This window comes from Lepidochelys olivacea (assembly GCF_965140295.1).
Source record: "Lepidochelys olivacea isolate rLepOli2 genome assembly, chromosome: 1".
Taxonomy (NCBI): Eukaryota; Metazoa; Chordata; order Testudines; family Cheloniidae; genus Lepidochelys; species Lepidochelys olivacea.
Genome location: NC_140411.1, coordinates 283,401,678 through 283,422,779, shown reverse-complemented (window position 1 = coordinate 283,422,779; position 21,102 = coordinate 283,401,678). Strand labels below are relative to the sequence as shown.

At 44.6% G+C, this 21,102-nt stretch overlaps 1 long non-coding RNA gene across 1 annotated transcript; it reads left to right on the top strand.

Moving 5' to 3' along the window:
• The first annotated feature begins 333 nt into the window (after positions 1 to 333).
• Positions 334 to 20,583, top strand: LOC311510355. The gene is made up of 2 exons (XR_014709079.1): positions 334 to 430; positions 19,941 to 20,583. It is a non-coding gene; the product is annotated as an uncharacterized lncRNA (long non-coding RNA).
• The last annotated feature ends 519 nt before the right edge of the window (positions 20,584 to 21,102 follow it).

Below are 21,102 nucleotides of genomic sequence, written 5' to 3'. Positions count from 1 at the left end.
CAGCAGGCTGTAAATTAGCCAAGTCAGCAGGCTTAGCTTAACCAAGGCAGGAGGGGGTGCCACAGAGAGGGCAGCTTGACCCCGCGTCCTTCCTGATAAGAATTGTGTTGAAGTTGCTGATACATGCATCTTAGAAGAGCAGGATGTGCCCCAGGAATGTCTATTGGTGCCTCAAGGCTGCAAACTCTGGAAAAACTCACACTTGGTTAATCGATAATCAGAAGGAACCTCTCGCTTGACCATTGAAACTGCTTACTTAACAAGTTTGCTTTAAGGAACATGTCATTCTATTACTAACGTATAAATAAGGGGAAAAAGTTTGAGTTAGTGGGACTCTTCAGGACTGGACTCTCTCTCTCTGGATGCATCTTGTGTTTCCCAGCGGCAGACAGGCTGCCGCTGTGCCACTCGAGAGCCACACTCAGCTCTGGTAATTATCAAGGGTTGGGGGTGTTTTACTAACCTGTTGCGGACGTGTGTATAGGTGCCTGAGACTAAGTAAAGTTTAGCTTTAAGTGAAAGCACTCTTGTGTTGTCCTGTGTGTGCCAGCCATTTATCAGTCGGACGGCCATGTCTTCCCTGATTTATTTCCTGACACCACCGCGCAGAGAGTAAAAGTTACCAAGAGCTTTGGGTTGAAAGAACCCCGGGTAACATATATGTAAAAGAGTTAATCTTTGTCTTCACTGGCTAAAGAAACTAGTTAGCATCTTTTTAGACCACAGTGTTTAAACATCATTCGCTAGATAGGGATTAGCATGGTTTCCCTGGCCAGTGTAGACATGGTATTAAGCACTGAAGTGACATATTCACAGCAATTTGTGTTGCTAAATGGATGTGCTGCTGTGTTTTGTATCAGCTGGAGCTTTTTCAGCATGTACGTCTTCCTTTCTAGCAATGCATTTCAATAATCAGGCCTAGAGGTTATAAATGCATGGGTCAGCGGGGTCATATCTGTCCCCAGGATCAAACAGAAAAGACAAGACATCACTGAGACAAATTTAATGAGGAAAAAATGTCACCTGGTTGCAGCCAGTTGTAAATAAAATGTCATTCAGTAAAAGGTCCAAAACTGAATAGCAGGCTCCTGACATATTTACATGCTATGTTTCACAGAAGTTCTCTTATTAACATACCCACATACACATAGCCTCCGCTTAAAATTAATTTATACATTTAATGTGAGGGACTTGTTGGCACTCTGTGTTATTACTGCCAGGGCTTTTTTATCTACACTTATCCCACACCTTGTGGTATCAGTTTCAGTTTATATTTCTATCACTCCTTGGTGTACCTTTCCCTCAGTTTTATGAAGGCAATTAGCGTTTACCTTATCTCCTTTAATCTACTGGGACTAAGTAAATTCCTGGTGTAACTCCACTGACTTCAAGGTAGTCACATTTGTTCATCAATCTCTTTAAAAGGAAACCAGTATGTTTATTCAAATGTAACAGAAAAAAACCCAACAAACACTCTGAGTCATAGTCACATGTACATAAAGGTACCTTTACGCTGGTCTGTCAGTGTAAAGACACCATAAATCACAGAAATCATAGAAATGTAGGACTGAGAGGGAGCTCGTGAGGTCATCTAATCCAGTCCCTTGCACTGAGGCAGGACTAAGTATTATCTAGACCAGTGGTTCTCAAAGCCGGTCCGCCGCTTGTTCAGGGAAAGCCCCTGGTGGGTTGGGCCGGTTTGTTTACCTGCTGCGTCCGCAGGTTTGGCCAATCGCGGCTCCCACTGGCCGTGGTTCACCATTCCAGGCCAATGGGGGCTGCAGGAAGTGGCGCGGGCCAAGGGATGTGCTGACAGCACATCCCCCTTCCAGGAAGCAGCAGGTAAACAAACCGGCCTGGCCCGCCAGGGGCTTTCCTTGAACAAGCGGCAGACCTGCTTTGAGAACCACTGATCTAGACCATCCCTGACAGGTACGTGTCTAATCTGTTTGTAAAAACCTCCCGTGATAGAGATTCCACAACTTCCTTATGTAATTTGTTCCAGTGCTTAACTACCCCGACAGTTAGGAAGTTTTTTTCCTAATGTCTAAACTAAATCTTCCTTGCTGCAATTGAAGGCCATTGCTTCTTGCCCTATCCTCAATGGTTAAGGAGAACAATTTATCACCCTCCTCTTTATAATGGCCTTTTATGTACTTGAAGACAGTTATCATATCTCCCCCCACCCCATTCTTCTCTTCTCCAGTTTAACCAAACTCGGCTTTTTCAATCTTACCTCATAGATCATGTTTTCTAGACCTTTAAGCATTTCTGTTGCTCTCCTCTGTACTTTCTCCAATTTGTCCGCATCTTTCCTGAAGTGTGGAGTGGTGCCCAGAACACTCCAGCTGAAGCCTTATCAGCGCGGATTGGAACAGAAGAATTACTTCTTGTGTCTTGCTTACAACACTCCTGCTAATACATCCCAAAATGATGTTTGCTTTATTTTGCAACAATCATAGGTGCTGGAAGTGGGGGTGCTGCCGCACAACCTGGTTCAATGTGGTTTCCATCATATATACAGGGTTTACAGTTTGGTTCAATGGTTCTCAGCACTTCCACTATATAAATTGTTCCAGCACCCTGGCAACAATATTACATTGTTGACTCATATTTAGTAGGCAATCCACTATATCCCTGAGATCCTTTTCCGCAGTACTCTTTCCAAGGCAATCGTTTTCCACTTTGATTTGTGCAATTGATTGTTCCTTCCCAAGTGTAGTACTTTGCATTTGTCCTTATTTAATTTCATCCTATTTGTTTCAGATCATCTCTCCAGTTTGTCAAGATCATTTTGAATTCTAATCCTGTCCTCCAAAGCACTTGCAACCCCTCCCAGCTAGGTATCCTTGACAGACTTTATATGTGTACTCTGTATACCATTATCCAAAACATTTATGAAGATATTGAATAGAACCAGCTCCAGGACAGGGCCCTGTGGAACTCCACTCAATATGCCATTCTAGCTTGACTGTGAACCATTGATAACTACTCTCTGAGTATACTTTTTGAACAAGTTGTGCACCCACTTTATAGTAGGTTCATTTAGGTTATATTGCTCAAGTTCATTTATGAGAAGGTCATGTGAGAGAGTATCAAAAGCCTTATTAAAGTTGAAATATATCACATCTACTATTTCCCCCCATCCACAAGGCTTGCTACCCTGTTGAAGAAGGATATTAGGTTGGTTTGACATGACTTGTTCTTGTCAAATGTTGACTGTTACTTATCACCTTATTTATTCTAAGTTTTTACAAATTGATTGTTTGATTATTTGCTCCATTATCTTTCCAGGTACGGAAGTTAAGTTGACTGGTCTGTATTTCCCTGGGTTGTCTTTAATCCCCTTTTTATAGATATGTACTATATTTGTTCTTTTCCAGTCCTCTGGGATCTCTTCTGTCCTCAATGTGTTCCAACGGTAATCACTAATGTCTCACAGATCTCTTCAACCAGTTCCTTAAGTATTCTAGGATGTATTTCATCAGGCCCTGCTGACCTGAAGACATCTAATTTGTCTAAGTAATTCTTAACTTATATATGTATATATTCCAGTTTGTGCATATGTAATTTACTCCACTTTGAGGACCTTTTACATTGTCAGAGTGGTGTAAAGAGGCCTTGGTGTAAATAAGGATCTGTCCCTCCGTCATTGTCATACAACATAAATCCCATGACTTAATTTTTTTCCCAAGTTTGTTAATATAATCACTCCTGGCCTAAAACAGTTTCATTCAGCCTCACGCTATCAAAGCAAACATGGTTGTCACTTTTTGTACTTCGCATTCAGGGACAAACTCATTCCAGTGAGAGATGGAATGTAATAATTTGTGATGTCTTTGTTGTGGCACAAAATCAGCCCTGAAGATATTTCAGGACTGTTCTAATGCCTTGCCTGACATAGGACATCCATGTCCAAGGTGGGACTGTTATTTGAAACACGGTGGGACTGGTGGCCACTTTATATGATACAGCCTCCCTAAAGTCTGTGGGAGTTACAGAGCTAAAGCCCAACACACCCCTTGAATATCTACCCCGAAATATCAAAATCATGCAGCTGAATTACAGACTTTAAACATAGAAGATTGTAATGGAAATGCTAAATACCCACACACAATTAAATATAATGTTAAAATATTGTGACTAATTTGTATGCTACTTTGGGCACTCTGAGTGCCTATATAGCTATTTCAAACATTGTATAATCTTGTAATGTGTAGAGCCCAGAGACTGAGAGACTCCAGTCCTTCTCAAATAGAATTCACGGCTGTATATTGATTTATTAATTGCTGCTGCCAGAACTCATGACTTCGTCTAAACCAGTGAAAGTAATATCTCGATATGCCAGTGGAATCAATGGGTTAATAACTTGGAGAAAAGATTATTACATTTCTTTATTTAGGCAAGCAGAGGTACATAGGCCTTCTGCAACAATCGAGTCATTTGATTAAAATGAAACAGAAAGGCTTCTGAGACCAAGCTGGCATGGATTCTCTTCATTCTATAAAGAGCACTAGTTGTGCCACACAAAAGTTCTTTTGGAAAATACACTGGTTGGCAGAGGGACAGACTAGATGATTAACAGATTGTTTCCATCTCCAATTTCTAGGATTCCTTTTAAGGAACCACTCAGTCCATTTCCCCCCACCTACCCCCTACGCCCCGATGCTTATTTAATGGCCATATCCTGTGAAAGATTTGTTTCTAGATTTCTTTAGTATTGCTGTGGGCTAGACTCTGACTTGGACTATGCACAGGTAGTAGGCACTGCATACCTTCCAAAACAGGTGAGTGGGTGGGGCAGGAGACAGGCAGAGCCTTTTCTCCACCCCACAGCATGCTAGCTGCCACAGAGGGTGTAGGCCTGGTATAGGCCAGCATTAAATTATTATCACCCTCTGGAGCAAGGGGGAAACAGGGAAGAAAGTGTGCCTCAGAGGGCTGTGCCTAAGCAGTCATACTTACACATCCTAGGCTACTTATGGGGTGATACAGCTTAAGCAGTTGCTTCAAGTAGTAAAATCTCTCCCATTTGATGGAACTGATCTGGGAACTTTGGTTGCAGTTTGTTGGCAGGATTGGGCACCTCAGTCTGTGTCATTGTGCAGGAACATATTATGAATCCATATAGTGAGTCCACATGTTCATATCTTGGTTTCCTCTTGATGAATTTGGGATGTGTTTGATACGTCAGGCCAGCTCCTCAATTGATGTAAACGTTGTCTTTAATGGATGTATGCTCTTTTACACCAGTTGAGAAGCTGGTCCTGTTGTATGTTTACTGTGAATGACAAAGCTATTTCGGGCATCAAAGAGAATCTCCTTACTGCAGTTCTGTTGGTAGGATTTACATATCCAATGTCACCATCCACAAGTTTCTGAGTTTCATCCCAGTATAATTATCCAGAGGACAGAATGAACTGATTCAGGGAATTGTAGTGAGCAAGCACCATAGCAAGATACCCATTAAATGACTACTGTGTTTTGCTGACATTGCGCATTTTTTGCAGTATTGTTTCCGGTATCATACCACAGCTGTTCCATGTTTTCCTAGATTTGAATGAAGTGACCTAGCTTCTATTCTGGTTCAGATGTGGGGGACTTGTTGGCACTCTGTGTTATTAGTGCCAGGGCTTTTTAAACACCACTTATCCCACACCTTGTGGCACCAGTTTCAGTTTATCACCCGGTTTTCAAAAGTGTTTTCAAAGTTGTTTCTTGTTTCCCATACACTTTTCCAAGCTGCTTTCAACAGCTTGTGTCTTGGTGAGTGGATGTAGGGGAAAAAAAGCTACAGAGGGTATGAAGGACATAGAAAACTGAAACAGTGTCAAAACATAGGAGGTAATAATTAGCACTTAGGCAGCGCTCTTCATCCATAGTTCTTAAAGCACTTTATAAACTGGTTAAGTATCTTCATTATCCCCTTTTTGCGGATGTGGAAACTGAGGCATGGAGAGGTATGGGCCAAGATTTTAAGTCACTCATGATTTTGGAAGCCTTCATTTTTGAGTGCCCAATGTGAGCCACATTAAAGGGGCCTGATTTTCAGAGGTGAGTGCTCAGGACTTTTGAAAATTTGGCCTTTTCAGGTGTCTCACATTGGGCACCCCAAAATTGAAGCACCCCAAATCACCAATCAGTTTTGAAAATCTTGTCCTAAGTGATTTACCCGAAGTCACACAGCACATCTTTGAGGGAGCTGAGAGTAGGGCCCAGGTCTCTTGAACCCGTTGTCTTGTGTGGTATCCACTGGACTCCACGGCTGTCCCCTTTGGATGCTGCTGCCTTGGGTGAGCTGAACATGGAACAAATGGTGCCAGTGGATTTATGTTATAAAACTTGCCTAAAAGCCAATATGACCTGCATTATTATATTCTTTACCCCTGTGATCAGTGATTTTGATGCTATGGTCCTTACAAAAAGTTGTGATGGTCCTAGCTAAATGGTCTTCACCGTGTCCATACTTGGCATAAACATTATGATAATTGACACTGGGCTTTAAGATAGCGACCAGGAACAGAACCAGATATTATTGTAAAGTGTTTAGCGTTAGGCATAGTCCTATTGCTAATGCATTTCTGTGGCTATGTACATTGTTTTGCCAAGATACAGGATAAATCCACATTTGTGCTGCATGTGATGCGTGATTTGGGTTATTGTAGTTATAGGTAATGTTTCTAAGAGCTAACTGCGGAGCAGAAACTGCAGCCACATGTAGACTGTACAAAATTTGCTCAATCAATAGAAATTCTGATCCGGATCAGAGGTTCAAAGCCTGCTAGGGTCAGCTCAGCCCTTGAGCTTAGTGTTGTTTTTTGAGTGTGTCTCAGATGGTACCTGAAAGGCAGATATCCTATCTACTCTTTGTGAACACTAAATATCTTACAACAGTGTTCATAAGAATTGATATTCCTGGCCAAAACTTCCCTTGTATCCCACTGTGGGAAGCCATTCACTGTGCACTAATTGTCTACTTGGCTGCTGTCCTCCTCCCCAGAGGTGGTAGCATGTCAGTGATGGTTTATGATGGTTTATGTATCCAGTGTATAAAATGGTGAGATCATTGGGGAGGAAAGGTGCTACATAAATGTGAAATGATTATTATTTTGCTGGTTCCTACTAGACCACTGTCTTTTTTAGGTTTCAAGTATTACTTGGAGAGGAAAGTAATATCTTATTCTTCCCCCAGTTATGACAAATTATTTCATCTAGTCTACCTTTGGCCAGGGAGAGGCATTAAACAGTCCTTTCTCCCTAAAAAGAAAAGGAGTACTTGTGGTACCTTAGAGTCTAACAAATTTATGTGAGCATAAGCTTTTGTGAGCTACAGCTCACTTCATCGGATGCATTCAGTGGAAAATACAGTGGGGAGATTTATATACACAGAGAACATGAACAATGGGTGTTACCAGACACACTGTAACAAGAGTGATCAGGTCAGGTGAGCTATTACCAGCAGGAGAGCAGGGGGGAAAAAGTCTTTTGTAATGATAATCAAGGTGGGCCATTTCCAGCAGTTGACAAGAACGTGTGAGGAACAGTTGGGGGGTGGGGCAGGGGAATAAATATGGGGAAATAGTTTTACTTTGTGTAATGACACATCCACTCCCAGTCTTTATTCAAGCCTAAGTTAATTGTATCCAGTTTGCAAATTAATTCCAATTCAGCAGTCTCTCCTTGGAGTCTGTTTTTGAAGTTTTGTTGTTGAAGAATTGCCACTTTTAGGTCTGTAATCGAGTTACCGAAGAGATTGAAGTGTTCTCCGACTGGTTTTTGAATGTTGTAATTCTTGACGTCTGATTTGTGTCCATTTATTCTTTTACGTAGAGACTGTCCAGTTTGGCCAATGTACCTGGCAGAGGGACATTGCTGGCACATGATGGCATATATCACATTGGTAGATGCTCAGGTGTCTTACTTTGGAATTTAGGGCTATAGCTTGTAGCACTAATAATTACAGTGTGTCTGCAGACAGAAGAAATCCCAGTCGGTGTACATGAACATACAATCAATTTTCAAGGTAATATGTTAAAAATGATTCAAGCCCATACACAGTCTCTTCCTCATTATTGAGGTATAATTACTCACTTTGGCTCATTATCTTCCCATTGGATTAAATAGTCATTGTAACCTTCTTCCTCTATCTCAGAATCTAGTCCTGCACAATGTAAACCAATTTCCTTTTGACAGTGTGATTGAGCCGTGTGTGCACGGATGAATATGGCTACACAAAGAACTTCAGGTATTAAATATGTCAGTTTTGCTCTTTTAATTAGTCACTTAAACTTGGATAATACAACATGGAAATTATTACCCTTGTCCATTTCTTCTTGGCAAAATCAAGTATTTAAAATAAAGTAAAAGCCTCTTAATACTGCCCCCCAGTCCATGTAGTTTCCTCATCAGCCAAATCTTGAGTTCCTATTGAAATTACTGAGCATTTTACCTGTGTAAAAACTGTGTAAGCCCCACTCCACTCAGGCGCCCCCAGACCAGTGATCTGTTACAGCCTGAAATGCTCTTTGTACAATGGGACTTAACTATGGCTTCTCTCCCTCCCTAGTGAAGTCAATGGGAGCAGGAGCCAGCGCTATAAAAGGTGTTTCACTATTTTAAGGTGGGGGCTTGATCCTGCAAGCCTTATTCAGTGCAACCTCTCATTGACTCCAGTGGGAGCATTGACTCCAATGGGAGTCAGGATGGAGCCCAATCAACAAGTTGTTTTTCAGATCTAGCTCCCAAATCCTGTAAACAAATAACTGGAGGCTTTCGTTCTCACTGCATATTTGTGCTGCACTTGGAAATAAGGAGGGTTAGATTCACTGGACTTCTTTCCATGTTGTTTTCTGTTCATCTTACCCAAATAGGTATTCTAAGCAGTGTGAACAATCGTAAAAAGTCACCCACTGGCTGGCAGGTATTAAAATAAGTGAATTACAGGGAAAAGATTCTGACTGCCCTGCAGGGGGCACAAGTGGGGCTGGGCATAGATATCTTTCAGGGGGCAGCCTGGTGTGATCATAGAATCATAGAATATCAGGGTTGGAAGGGACCTCAGGAGATCATCTAGTCCAACCCCCTGCTCAAAGCAGGACCAATCTCCAGCTAAATCATCCCAGACAGGGCTTTGTCAAGCCTGACCTTAAAAATATCTAAGGAAGGAGATTCCACCACCTCCCTAGGTAATGCATTCCAGTGTTTCACCACCCTCCTAGTGAAAAAGTTTTTCCTAATATCCAACCTAAACCTCCCCCACTGCAACTTCAGACCATTACTCCTCATTCTGTCATCTGCTACCACTGAGAACAGTCTAGATCCATCCTCTTTGGAACCCCCTTTCAGGTAGTTGAAAGCAGCTATCAAATCCCTCCTCATTCTTCTCTTCCGCAGGCTAAACAATCCCAGTTCCCTCAGCCTCTCCTCATAAGTCATGTGTTCCAGTCCCCTAATCATTTTTGTTGCCCTCAGCTGGACTCTTTCCAATTTTTCCACATCCTTCTTGTAGTGTGGGGCCCAAAACTGGACACAGTACTCCAGATGAGGCCTCACCAATGTCGAATAGAGGGGAACGATCATGTCCCTCGATCTGCTGGCAATGCCCCTACTTATACATCCCAAAACGCCATTGGCCTTCTTGGCAACAAGGGCACACTGTTGACTCATATCCAGCTTCTCGTCCACTGTAACCCCTAGGTCCTTTTCTGCAGAACTGCTGCTGAGCCATTCGGTCCCTAGTCTGTAGTGGTGCATGGGGTTCTTCCGTCCTAAGTGCAGGACTCTGCACTTATCCTTGTTGAACCTCATCAGATTTCTTTTGGCCCAATCCTCTAATTTGTCTAGGGCCCTCTGTATCCTATCCCTACTCTCCAGCGTATCTACCTCTCCTCCCAGTTTAGTGTCACCTGCAAACTTGCTGAGGGTGCAATCCACACCATCCTCCAGATCTTTTATGAAGATATTGAACAAAATCGGCCCCAGGACCGACCCTTGGGGCACTCCACTTGATACTGGCTGCCAACTAGACATGGAGGCATTGATCACTACCCGTTGAGCCCGACAATCTAGCCAGCTTTCTACCCACCTTATAGTGCATTCATCCAGCCCATACTTCTTTAACTTGCTGGCAAGAATACTGTGGGAGGCCGTGTCAAAAGCTTTGCTAAAGTCAAGGCACAACATGTCCACTGCTTTCCCCTCACCCACAGACCCAGTTAACTCATCATAGAAGGCAATTAAATTAGTCAGGCATGACTTGCCCTTGGTGAATCCATGCTGACTGTTCCTGATCACTTTCCTCTTGTCTAAGTGCTTCAGAATTGATTCCTTGAGGACCTGCTCCATGATTTTTCTGGGGACTGAGGTGAGGCTGACTGGCCTGTAGTTCCCAGGATCCTCCTTCTTCCCTTTTTTAAAGATGGGCACTACATTAGCCTTTTTCCAGTCATCTGGGACTTCCCCGGATCGCCACGAGTTTTCAAAGATAATGGCCAATGGCTCTGCAATCACATCCGCCAATTCCTTCAGCACTCTCGGATGCAGCACATCCGGCCCCATGGACTTGCCTGCACAGCCCTGAGGGCAAAGTGCAGAGGACTGTTAGCCCCACTAGCCACACTACACCTCCCTCCCTCCCCTGGGATGAGCTGAGAAGGATGGGCCCATGGCCCTGACCCCTGTGTGCACTGGTGGTGGCTCTAGGTTAGTGGTGGAGGGAGTGCATGCTGTACACTTGCAGTAAAGAGACTTAAGAGCTGCTCCTGAATGTTGTGAAAGCCAGAGCCATCCTGGCAGTGAGATTGTGTGCAGAGGCGCATCGCTCCAGCAGCAGTACCAGAGACATTGCCGCTGACTCCACTACTGCTGATGTGGTGCTCCACTGCAGCCTCACTGCCAGGGCAGCTCTGGGCTTTAATAGCTACAAACTGGCAGATAACGGGAAGGGGAGCAAGAAAGAGACAGAGAGTGAACACTGTGATGGTGCCCCCCATAAGGCTTTATGGAAATATGCTTATGAATGTCATATATGACATAACTGGAATATGTTTTGTTCTACATATGCCTTATAACATGTCTCTGTAAAGGTTATGATCTACTGAATCTATTAATCCTATTTGTATGTACGTGTCATTTTTGTATTTGAAGTTATGAATATTGACTGTGTACTGGCTTGATTTTCAAGTAGCCTTTGTAAAGCATTTGGTCCGTTTCTTGAGAAAGGAATGTGCAAATTAAGTGCCCAATCAAGAAGCACTTAAGGGACAATGGATCTTGGAAGGCTCCAATCCACATAAGAAGTCTACGTGAGGATGTTCAAGGTAGCAGGTAAGCAATGGCTGCTGCCTGTAAAATCTGAGTCATGCATGGACATGTGACTTGCCCATGTGACTCCAAAACTCCATCTTGGAGCAGGACTTTGCATAGGAGAGAGGAGGGGGGTCTCCACCCACAAGAGAAAATCTATTTAAGCCCGTGAGAGAGCCCTCCATTTTGTCTTCAGCTGGCTCAAGAGATAGCCTCTCCACCCCCAAGGATACCTGAAAGAAACTGGAACAAAGGACAGTAACTACAGGGGGTTTGAGTGATTGCTGGACCCAGATTAGAAGGAGGCTAGTCTGTAAAAGGAAGCTTACTGGAACACCACTGAGGGTGAAAATTTGTCTGTATTCAATTTTCTTAGACATAGACTTGCATGTTCTATTTTATTTTGCTTGGTAATTCACTTTGTTCTGTCTGTTACTACCGAGAACCACTTAAATACTACTTTCTGTATTTAATAAAATCACTTTTTACTTATTAATTAACCCAGAGTATGTATTAATGCCTGGGGAAGGGGGGCAAACAGTTGTGCATATCTCTCTATCAGTGTTACAGAGGGCGAACAATTTATGAGTTTACCCTGTATAAACTTTATACAGGGTAAAACGGATTTATTTGCGGTTTGGACCCCATTGGGAGTTGAGCATCTGAGTGTTAAAGACAGGAACACTTCTTAAGCTGCTTTCAGTTTAAGCCTACTGCTGTTAGGGGATATGGTTCAGACCTGGGTCTGGGTTTGCAGCGGGTGAGCGGGTCTGGCTCAAACCAGGCTGGGCACTGAAGACCCAAGCTGGGAGGGCAGGGAAAGCAGGGGCAGAAGTAGTCTTGGCACATAATTTGGAAGCCCCAAGGCAGCCCCATCACAAACACTTCCTGTTACTGACAGCTGTGCTACACATTCTCATTAGTTCCATAGTCATCATGACTTCAAGAATTCTGGGGCAGTTCCTCTTCTGGAGTAAATTCTCATAACTCCATGGAAAGCAATTGATCTAGGACAATTTGCACCATCTGAGGATCTGCCCCATTATATCTGTCCAATCTGTCTAATCATTTACCCCATCCTTGTCACTGTACTAGAATTGCTGGGTCTCTCATTGCCTGAGGATGGAACTCTATTAGTTCACACCAAACTTTAGGGCTATAGCTTCTTCACAGATTATCTATTAACCCCCTCATTGGACAGCTGTTTTGCCGGAACTGATGTGAGCGTTCTGTTTTTTAACTAAACCAGCATGATCCCATGCATTTCCATGTACGTGAGTTTGTACGGATATCTTCTTTGTTTTTTGACTTGCAACTCCTGTCACTGCATCCTCACTTTCCCTTTCAGTTTGAGCTATGATCAAACCCCCAGATTCAAAGTGAAACAGGGGAAAGGACAAGTATGACCTGCTATCACATCAGACTGCAAAGTTCACCCGTTTTTTGTGCATAACCATAAACCGGCCTAGGTTTGCTCGACTCTGGGCCTAGGTAGACTTGAAAGGTTTGAAAGCCTCAGGGAATGTTTTGATTGGTTCAGTTCAGGTCACTTGAGCTCAAAAAGGATATTGGAGAGAAAGAAAGGGGTTTCAGACATGGACAGTGAGAATGATTAGAGGCATGGCTAGACTTCTGTAGAAATAGAGTGAGCCCTGGTCTACACTGGGGGGGGGAGGGAGTCGATCTAAGTTATGCAACTTCAGCTACGTGAACAATGTAGCTGAAGTCGATGTACTTAGATCGACTTACCGTGGTGTTTTCACCATGGTGAGTCGACTGCTGCTGCTCCCCCTTCGACTCTGCCTGTGCCTCTCATGGCGGTGGAGTACAGGAGTCGACGGGAGAGTGCTCAGGGGTCAATTTATCGCATCTAGACTAGACATGATAAATCGATCCCCGCTAGATCGATACAGCGGGTAGTGTAGACATAAAAGATTTAGATTCTATTTGAGTTCTCTGGTGTAATAGGTCTGTAAGGCTATGGAAGTTATTCCAGCCATGAGGCAGCAGAAGCCTCTTGACTAGCTCCACTGCTGTTTTTGGCCTGAGAGAGGATCCTTGCATCTTCTGCAGAGACCCCTAGCCCCCAGCTCCTCTATCTGGCTGGGTACTCAGTAGATGCCTGACTGAGCCTGAAATTCAGTCTCTTCTCTAATATTATACACGAGAAAGGCTGCAATAGCTTTTGCTGCCTCAGTCTCTTACAGGTAATCCTGTATCTAAAGCATCTTGTAGTATTTTGCAGATGTCTGTTAGAACTAATAGGTTCCAGTTCATCTGATGTCAACCTCACCCATTTCAAGCGGAAACTCACATTAAAAGCCAAGGGTGCACTCGTGGTCAACCAGCAAGATTAAGGTTATTCCAAGATTCAGACGTGTACTGAAATAACACAATGGTAGATTTTTATTATATTGCAGGTTGGTTGTAACTGTCATGCTTTCATAACTTCATCAGCTACTTGCTGGGCCCAGGGTAACGTGAGGAAAGGAGTTGGTAAGACAGGAAAGTTCAGATTTGGTGCTAATGTGTTAAAGGAATGGGACTAACACTTTGCATTAACTGTACTAGCACTTTTCATCTGAAGGTCTCAAAGCCCTTCACAGCATTAATCAACGTCAGAGCACTTGTGAGATAGGAAAGTTTTATTAGTTAATTATTATAACTATTTTACAGACGGCTAAACATAGAGTGATTTGTTGAAGGTCTCACAGTACGTTGGGAGCAGAGTTGGAATAAAACAAAGTAGCCTGATCCTCCTCACTTTCTCCCCAGTGTACATCTGTGATAACTCCATTGAAATTATTAGGGTTATGCCAATGTAAAACTGGTATAAGTAAGAGGAGAATCCAGACCCAAGAGTTTTAACTCCTAGGCCATGTCTACAGACCAGCAGTCGTAGGCTGTGCATTTTTTTCTAATTCTAGAAGCTATTCTAGAAGCAATTCTAGAAGCAATGGGTGCCCTAGTGTAGATCAGATGCCAGTGCTTTTACAACCAGGATAACTAGAGCTGAAAAACTGAAATTGAAAAAAATCTTAAGTGTACACAAGACCCAAACCAGCTAAGAGCGACTCGGCCAGATTCACCTCTGACACCAATGTAAGTTGGGCGTGATCCCTCGGACATCAATAAAGTTACTCTGAAGTAAATGAGAGGAAAATGAGTCCCATTCATTCCGCCTCTAATCCAAATCCTGCCCAGGACTTCCATTTCTGTGTATATGCTACATTTATTAAAGCCACTTTGCATTCCAGGCACATGCAGATGCTTTTAGCATCAACTAATTGTTACGAGTTAACAGAGACAGTAGAGGGGAATAGGGTCATTAAACCACATATTGTTGGGCTATCAGTTGAGGCTCTGGGACAATAAAAAAACATATGGCATTGTACTGCCACTGTTCCAATACGAGATGGAGAATGAACTCACCAAAAAAAACAAATAAGAAATATTTATTCTTCCTCTAATCAATTCATTTTTGTGGAGGAGAGTCTTTATATCCACAGCTCACTTTTACACTCCCCAAACTCTTTCCCTTCGCTAGGGCCTGATCCAGAGCCCATTGAAGTACATGGAAAGATTCCCGTCGACTTCACTGGCTTTGGATCAGAGCCCTAAAGTACTAATCATGTCCAGAATATGCCAATTGCAATGGATGTTTTGGTTGCATTCTGTTGTAGCAAATTACAATATTTTGGGATCTACTGCACCTTTAACTGCCTTACCTGCAGCCTGCCCACTAATGCATGTTTTCTAGCTCTGCAAACTACTGAACAGCTTCAAACAGCTGCCATTTAAAAAAAAGAAACCAGCCTCACACAAAAAATGTTTCATCCTTTCCCCAAATATGGAATGTTCTCCCCAAAATTAAAATGGCCTCCCATTCAGGATGGGCAATATTCAGACCTGGACCAGGGACAGGATTAAGACTGGACATTGTGTGACCTCGCGAAGTGAATAATGGAAGCTTTATACATTTGGAAAGTGCCTATTTACAGTTTCCCAAGGAGCCACAAGGCACCAGAAGGTCCTGAGATATCAGACGTTGAAGTCAAGATATCTTTACATATAGAAAAGCTCTTCTGTTACTTTTGGAGGTTTTTAAATATATCGTAGTGTCATAGAGTTTAAGGCCAGAAGGGACCATCAGATCAGCTAGTCTGACCACCACCAACACCCAGCACCTGCACACTAAACTCAGCCACTGATATTAGCCCCAAGTATTACAGCCCATGGGAGACTAGACTGTTATGTGCCACAGGAAGAGAATAGGAGGGACGGAGGTGCATCAATGCCCAAGGCCTGCACAATGGCAGGGAAATGATTAAGTGAGTCCTGGCGAATGACCTGTACCCACACGCTACAGAGGAAGGCAACGGCCTCCCCACCCCTGCTATCTCTGCTAATCTGACCTGGGGGGAGGGGAGGTGTGATCTGTTAGACCCTGACAGATCCAGCCAGCCAAGCACCTGAAAGAGAGAATGCTCGGTTCTACCTCAGAGCCCTGGCCCACCTCGTCCAATGTCCCATCTCCGGATGTGGACATCCTTGATGCTGCAGAGGATGGAGATTAAAAAAAAGAAAAAGAATACTTTAGGGCATGAGAGTGGAGTCCTTCGTGACCCCTGCAGGTGGCCAGCTGAAACCCTGAACCATGAGCTTTTAGGCACATAAGACATAAACGGAAATGAGTCCCAGGGCTGCTGAGATCTGCCCCATACCACTTATATTGTTTCTTTCTCTCTGATCCCCACTACAGTTAGACTCATGGTAACAAAGGAATCTGACCACAAGTGGAAGTTTACAAAACTTAGTCCCAGTAGAATTTTTAAAGTTTTTTTTAAAATGTGTCATATAAATACAGTGGAACGGTGTGGCATTAACATTTCACTGGCGTTCATTTGAGATAACATGTTATTTCATGGTGATAAAGCCTTCATATTACACCACAATATTGGGCACTCGTGTATTCCAACACATATGTAAATCAACCTCATATAGCTCTAATGTGAAACTGAGTTGAGGACAGTATCCTAAGAACAAGCCGCAGTGTCTCCAGGACTTTTTCCTGATCGGCCATCTACACAGTAGGACAGTCATCAAGCTTCCATTTAACAAAGACTAAAACAAAGCTCAGCATAACACATGTAATAGAAGTCAAAATATGATCATGAATGACTGAGGTTGTAGCCATTCCCGAGCAGCAAATGGTGCAGTGACAGCTATAGCCAAGTACCCATTTATACTGCCTGTGTACCAGTCTTTAAGAAACAGTGAAGGGGTAGCTTTATTGCTGGGAGGTCCGGCGTTACCATGTTAGTTCTACCTCCATTCCATCCTAACTCCTAGGATCAGAGTTTTAAAAATCCTGGAGCTCCTCCACTTCTGATGGCTGGTATTTCACTGAAGGTGCATTCGACCCTGATGGACTTAAACACTGAGACAGCAGCAGCCTAAAGATCCTGGCCCTTGTCTGGCTGATATGTGCCTGAGGGTTCCCCTGGTGGTGGAATGCTGGGGAAGTGGCTCCTACCTCATTCATTTTCTGGTCCCTGGAATGGGGCATAGCCAGGGAGCCATGATGGCTGGCCAATTCCTAGAGGCTTGAACAGCTTCTTAGTGGCCAATGCCGGCCAGTGTAAGGTGCTCTAAGTAAGTTGCACCCCAGGACCAAGCCAACAACCGCAGCTTTGTGTTGTGGGGGGAGGGAGGCAGGGGAGGAAGCTAAAAGTGGCTCAAAGCCCACCAGTGCTGTGTCAAGCACAGAAACCATGCCTCTAAGGATCTGGCCCAGTGTTAACAAATTAACAACTCAATCCATTCCCCATGGACGTCAATAGCAAAATGCCCATTGACTCCTAGAGGGAGCAGGATCACAGCTGAGGCTTTTGGGGCCTGAGCCAGTGTGCATGGAAATCAGTGGGACTCATTCCTTCGACTTCAACAGGCTTTGCACCAGGCACTTGAACTGGTAGCCTAAAGTGAGGGGAGTTACACAGCTGTAGATGAGAAGAGAATCAGGACTTTCATATATAATGCCACCAGAGCCTCTCGACAGGCCACGTTTAACAACAGAGCTGCACCAGGGATAAATTTAACCCATTGTGTTTGTAGCATTGTAGTTCCAAGTTTCCTTTCTTTTAATTTTGATACATTTTCAATGAAAATACAGGTCTACCAGATTTTTTTAACTATGTATTGTCTCTTTGACCCCGCTGCGTTGTTCTGTTAGGACAAGAAATTTATTATCTGAGTCACGTATCTCTTTGCTACAATTCTGTTTGTTTACAAAGAATGCACACAGAGTCCCATTCCCCTGAACAAAGTAGGAACAAACACCAGCAGGCAGCTTCCTTGCTCAGTGATCCGCAAGCCTGCCTTGCCAGCCAGTCCTGTGCCCCAAGGAGCTGTCCTGCTCTGCTCGCTTGCCGGCCTAGCTCATACCTCTCTCTTAGGTTTTCTGACTGCTTTTCTCTCTGCCACCCACACAAACACATCTGCAAACAATCAATGTCTCAGCCCCTGCATTTACAATCTGCCCCAGGGACATGCTCTGATTCCTCCTGAGTTACTTCTTGAGCAGGCTTTCCCAGGTGGCCCAGTGCCTTGGGCAATAACTTCAGCTAGCTTACTCCATAAACATTGTCCCCAAACCTTTTACCTCATACCCCCCCATTACTCCTGTCTGCACACCTACTCTGGAGCCAGGGCTGGGAGGGGGCCACGGCTTTGGGGGTGTGGGACACACAGGCAGGGGTGAGGATTTCTGAGGCTATGGCCACAGCTGCAGGTGAGGGCAGGGCCAGGAACAGAGCCTTGGGAGGGGGATAAAGGGGGGTGGGTGGGAGGCTGGGGCCAGGAGTGGAGCTGTCCTCCATGGGGGTTGGCTCCCTCCCTGTCCTCCATGGGGGTTGGCCCAGACCCCCCCACAAAATGTTTTTGAGCCCCCCCTGGGGGGGCACTCCACAGTTGGGGGACCTCTGCCATAAGGGGACTCAACTGCTTCTTCCATTTAGTCTGAATGAAGGGTGGCTTGCACATCAGCTTTAATGTGGTTTGTGATGGCCTATTGCTCAAAGACACATTTGAAGGCAGCCATTAATGCCTTTCAGCATAACAGTATTAGCCCTGATCTACACTAGGAGTTGAGGTCGAATTTAGCAGCATTAAATCGATTTAACCCTTTACCTGTCCACAAGACAAAGCCCTTTTTTTCGATTTAAAGGGCTCTTAAAATCGATTTCCTTACTCCACCCCCGACAAGGGGATTAGCGCTGAAATCGGCCTTGCCGGGTCGAATTTGGGGTTCTGTGGATGCAATTAGATGGTATTGGCCTCCATGAGCTATCCCAGAGTGCTCCATTGTGACCGCTCTGGACAGCACTCTCAATTCAAATGTACTGGCCAGGTAGACAGGAAAAGGCCCATGAACTTTTGAATTTCATTTCCTGTTTGGCCAGCGTGGCAAGCTGCAGGTGAGTGCAGAGCTCATCAGCAGAGGTGACCATGATGGAGTCCCAGAATCGCAAAAGAGCTCCAGTGTGGACTGAACGGGAGGTACAGGATCTGATCGCTGTATGGGGAGAGGAATCCGTGCTATCAGAAATCCATTCCAGTTTTCGAAATGCCAAAGCATTTGTCAAAATCTCCCAGGGCATGAAGGACAGAGGCCATAACAGGGACCCGAAGCAGTGCCACACGAAACTTAAGGAGCTGAGGCAAGCCTACCAGAAAACCAGAGAGGCAAACGGCTGCTCCGGGTCAGAGCCCCAAACATGCCACTTCTATGATGAGCTGCATGCCATTTTAGGGGGTTCAGCCACCACTGCCCCAGCCCTGTTGTTTGACTCCTTCAATGGAGATGGAGGCAACATGGAAGCAGGTTTTGGGGACAAGAAAGATGATGATGATGAGGTTATAGATAGCTCACAGCAAGCAAGTGGAGAAACCGGTTTTCCTGACAGCCAGGAACTGTTTCTCACCCTGGACCTGGAGCCAGTACCCCTCCCGAACCCACCCAAGGCTGCCTCCCAGACCCGCCAGGCGGAGAAGGGATCTCTGGTGAGTGTACCTTTTAAAATAGTATACATGGTTTAAAAGCAAGCATGTTTAATGATTAATTTGCCTGGGCATTCACGGCTCTCCTGGATGTACTCCCCAAGCCTTTGCAAAAGGTTTCTGGGGAGGGCAGCCTTATTCCGTCCACCATGATAGGACACTTTACCACTCCAGGCCAGTAGCAAGTACTCTGGATTCATTGTCGAACAAAGGATTGCAGTGTATGTTTGCTGGCGTTCAAACAACATCCGTTCTTTATCTCTCTGTGTTATCCTCAGGAGAGCGATATCATTCATGGTCACCTGGTTGAAATAGGGTGCTTTTCTTAAGGGGACATTCAGAGGTGCCTGTTCCTACTGGGCTGTTTGCCTGTGGCTGAACAGAAATGTTCCCCACTGTTATCCACAGGGACGGGGGAAGGGTAAGAGGTAGGGGGAGGCAAAATGCGACCTTGGAACAAAAGCACATGTGCTATGTATGTAATGTTAACAGCAAGGTTTACTGTGAAAGAGTGTACCAATTGTTCTATAAATTGTCTTTTTAAATATCACTGTCCCTTTTTTTTTCTCCACCAGCTGCATGTGTTTCAGGGATCACAAGATCTTCTCCTTCCCAGAGGCTAGTGAAGATTAGAAGGCGAAAAAAAACGCACTCGCAATGAAATGTTCTCTGAGCTCATGCTATCCTTCCACACTGACAGAGCACAGATGAATGCGTGGAGGCAGACAATGTCAGAGTGCAGGAAAGCACAAAATGACCAGGAGGAGAGGTGGTGGGCTGAAGAGAGTAAGTGGTGGGCTGAAGAGAGGGCTGAAGCTGAAAGATGTTGGCAGCATGATGAAAGGAGGCAGGATTCAATGCTGAGGCTGCTGGAGGATCAAACTAATATGCTCCAGCATATGGTTGAGCTGCAGGAAAGGCAGCTGGAGCACAGACCACCGCTACAGCCCCTGTGTAACCAACAGCCCGCCTCCCCAAGTTCCATAGCCTCCTCACCCAGATGCCCAAGAACACGGTGTGGGGGCCTCCAGCCACCCAGCCACTCCTCCCAGAGGATTGCCAAGCAACAGAAGGCTGGCATTCAATAAGTTTTAAAGTTTTAAACTTTTAAAGTGCTGTGTGGCCTTGTCCTTCCCTCTTCCACCACCCGTCCCGGGCTACCTTGGCAGTTATCCCCCTATTTGTGTGATGAATGAATAAAGAATACATGAATGTGAAGCGACAATAACTTTATTGCCTCTGCAAACGGTGATCGAAGGGAGGAGGGGAGGGTGGTTAGTTTACAGGGAAGTAGAGTGAACCAAGGGGCGGGGGGTTTCATCAAGGAGAAACAAACAGAACTTTCACACTGTAGCCTGGCCAGTCATGAAACTGGTTTTCAAAGCTTCTCTAATGCGCCCCGCACACTCCTGTGCTCTTCTAATCGCCCTGGTGTCTGGCTGTGCATAACCAGTGGCCAGGTGATTTGCCTCAACCTCTCACCCCGCCATAAATGTCTCCCCCTTACTCTCACAGAGATTGTGGAGAGCACAGCAAGCAGTAATAACAATGGGAATATTGGTTTCGCTGTGGTCTAACCAAGTCAGTAAACTGCGCCAGCGCGCTTTTAAACGTCCAAAGGCACATTCTACCACCATTCTGCCCTTGCTCAGCCAGTAGTTGAACAGCTCCTGACTACTGTCCAGGCTGCCTGTGTATGGCTTCATGAGCCATGACATTAAGGGGTAGGCTGGGTCC